Consider the following 3,672-nt stretch of genomic DNA (forward strand, 5'->3'; position numbering starts at 1 on the left):
AACAAGTGTATGTGCATATGCCTAGCCAACCTAGACACGAAGCCTATTTTGAGCCCACTTTCTCACAGTGGAACCACTGAGTCCAATTTGAACGTAAAAGTTTGGGTGGGAACCAACCCATGCGCATGCACCTCGCATGTGCATTGCTCATGTGTGCATCACGACAACCATTTTAAGCTTCTCGGTAAGCTCGGGTACGGTTACCCTTATACCATGGGTGAATACACATCTCGTTTTGAGTAGAGACTGAGAGGCTTGGGCACGGTTGCCCTCATATACATGGGTGAAACAAATACAATCCTTTTTATGCCGTGTGCAAGGGCAGGGTACCCACAAAATACAAGTGGTTGATGACTTTTCCACATAAGCCGATAATTGCCCGCTATTTTAGGGCGTAGGAGAGAGATATAGTTAAAATACAATGTGTCGCTTACATGGGCATTCCATGTCAAATCATGGGCACCATACATCAGGCTTCACTTGGCCTAAATAAATCCATGTGGGAATGCTAATTAATGTGGTGGGTGATGCATATGGGTGTGATTGCATTTCTCTTGCTAGTTTTACAATGCAATTATATTAACCATGTGAATGGTAGCTAAATGATGGGACTCTTCACACCACAAAAGAATACATTTTGTGGATCATTTATTGCGTTGGACCTGCATTAGCTCACAACACCTATAAACGGATTAGTGCAGCTGGCTAAGGGACCCACGCGTTTTCTCTCTGGAACACGCCAAACAGTTGGCCCACTTGTGCACCAATTCACCATTTGCATCTTTGGACCCCACTTGTCCTCCTTCTTCATGGTCTGCTTACTTCAATTCTCTGCTATAGTCACAGCCACCTATTCTGTTTGTTGTAGCTTGTATCTTCCTCCACGCCTTCAACTGGGATAACACAGAAAACAATGACTACTTGCACCTCTTTCTTTTTTATGTTGGGTGCACATAGGGCACTGGATTAAGCCATTCTCATTGCAATCAGGGCATCTAACCACCTCATTAATCTCTGGGTCGGTAACTTTTTTGTTACCATTGCATTCAAGGCATGGCAAGAAGCGGGCTCCTCCGCACCCATCACAGGGCCTGCCATAGCCATGGTCTTTAGGGACACCTTCCAAGAGAGGCGCAAGCTGCTCTTCCTCGTGGAGCTGTAGTTGCTCTTCTTCACCCCCTACATACCTACCTTTGATGAACAGCCCTCAAAACAGGCACTGGCTTGTTGCCCATCATCTCCCTTAGCTCATTTCTAAAGCCTTGATGCATGGCCACGTCCCTCTCATCAACGATGATGCCAAAACTCTACAGCACACCCCTCAGACTATTGCAATCCTCGAAGGTTTTCCTTATCCCTCTCAAGCTTGTTGTGTAAAACACCACACTCTTCTCACCGCAGCTTGAGGTTTCCAAGAGTGGCCATAAATATGGCTATTGTGAGCTCCTTAATCTCCAAATTGCATGTCTTTTGCCATAGCATGCTTCATGAATGCATCCTTCTTGATGCAAAAATCTTTGCCTCTTCAACCTCTTTCATAAGGTTTTATCATAGCCATTTACATGGCCGTGTTGAGCTCACACATGAGCTCCATAACTGCTTGCCTCTTCCATCTTTGACAAGCAAGCTTTCCATGTGGTTTCTCTCACAAGGAAACCACTCCAAGGGTGCCTTCAACCAGATTTCTCACAAGAAATCTCTAGGTGCCAAACATGTGAAAGCTATTAAGTGCTTCCACCATTGTTGCCCATCTTCCATGAGCAACTTGTTGAGATATTGAGCTCATCTAGTGAGGCGGTGGACACTGATGACCCGCCTGGGGGATAGGACCCACACTTACACTACTGGCATGGTTGGTGAGATCATGGGTGATATGCACCAGTGGGATGACAGGCTGTGTGACAGCCATTCTAGAGACTGGCATAGTTATAGCGCCAGTTCATTTATTTGGGTTCACACTATAGAGAACCCTAGTATGTATTTGGTTGAGTACTTTCATACTGTGTGTACTCTTATCTTTGTATATGGTGTGTTGAGTGTTGAGTGAAGAAGAAGAAGATTTTCAGCCTCTCACCTTGTGTGTTCTCTTTTAGGGTTTTGTGAGTGTGTGTGTGCTTGCAAGAGCTCAAGCTCTCTTCTCCCCTGCATCTTTTCATGGTATTAGAGCTTGGTTCATGCTAAGGGCTGAGTTGCAAGAAAGAGAAGCATAGAAAGCGGTACAAGGGTAAGAGCTTCATCTACTCTTCCCTATTTATGTTGGCGAGATTACATCCTTATCGGGAGCTCTATGGGAGGCACCGACAAACGATCTCTGATTGAGGAGCTTTCTTTGCGGGAGTAAAGCTATAAGGCAACTAAACCGTCCTATTGGACAACATTTTTTGAGCGGAAAACGCGTTTCGGGCGCGTTAGGACCTCCGTTTTTTAGAAAGCAGACGATTTCGAGCACTACGGGTAAGTCATCGATTCTATGCAAAACTCTGTTTTAAGAACTGCAGGAAGACAGATTGGTTGTACAGACATTGTGTGTACTGCAAGGAGGTAAACAGTTGCCATTGGGTGTATGTATGCACATTGAGGTCACTAGTTTGTGACATTTGAGTGTAGTATAGTACCGCTGCAGAAAATACAGCAGTTTGTGCAGGACAAACCAGAGTGCTGTTTCTGGTAAATTTGTGTGTCTGGTAAGATGTCAAATGATGGCATAAACTAGGTTGTTGCTGAGAAGCTTGACAAGAACAACTTCCATGCTTGGAGGTTCAGGTTGACAAATTTCCTGATGGGAAAGGGTTATTGGGACTACATAGAAGGTGATCATGAAGAGGCACAGGAGATACCTGAGATCAATCCGACTGCTGTAGATGTGAAAGAGTTCAAGGATTGGAACCAAGGATCTAGAAAAGTTATGTATTGGCTCTCTATCAGTATACATGACACCATGATTGGACACATACAGGATGCCAAGTCCCCCAAGGAGGCGTGGGACACCTTAGTAAAACTCTATGAAACGAATACCAAGGCATGAAAGATACAATTGAAGAATGAACTTCATACTGTGGAGAAAAAGAGTATGTCTGTGAATGACTATGCATTGAAGATCAAGGGTATTGTGGAATCCCTTGCATCTATTGGCGTTTCAGTAGATGATGATGATAAGGTGGAAGTCTATCTACGTGGTCTTTCTGCTCGAGGATGCATAGTTGCTTTGCTGCAATTTTTCATTTTGCATGTCAGCGTGCTTCTTATAACAATCTGCCTGCTTCTTATAACAATCTGCCTGCACATGTCCAGGCTTACCACAATAAAAGCATCCACGTGTATCATTATACTGCCTTTGCCAATTTTCATGACCTCTTTGACTCCCCCTGCCTCTGAATTGGCCTCTTCCACCTACGTGTTGTTGTTGTTATGAATTCTAGGACTATTGTTATTGTTGCTCTTGGCCATAATTCTGATTACCTGATCGGCCACCTCCTTGGCCGCGTCCACGGCCTCCACTACCTTGTCCTCTTCCTGAACTTGTGTAGAAGGCCTGTTGCTCTGAACTTCTTTTGTTTTGTGAAGACTGTTGGTCTTCACCCAAGCTCTTCTCTTCTATAATCAACATAGACACCAAATCTGTGAAATTGGAAATGTTTTCCCGAGTCTGAATACACGTCTTGAACGCCTTGT

General features: G+C 44.4%; 1 pseudogene; it reads right to left on the reverse strand.

Moving 5' to 3' along the window:
- Positions 1-889: 889 nt before the first annotated feature.
- On the reverse strand, positions 890-1,594 carry LOC147620292 (uncharacterized; annotated as a pseudogene).
- Positions 1,595-3,672: the final 2,078 nt, after the last annotated feature.

The sequence above is a fragment of the Cibotium barometz genome, chromosome 32, assembly GCF_041138505.1.
Source record: "Cibotium barometz isolate CiBa-2024 chromosome 32, ASM4113850v1, whole genome shotgun sequence".
In the NCBI taxonomy this organism is placed as follows: domain Eukaryota; kingdom Viridiplantae; phylum Streptophyta; class Polypodiopsida; order Cyatheales; family Cibotiaceae; genus Cibotium; species Cibotium barometz.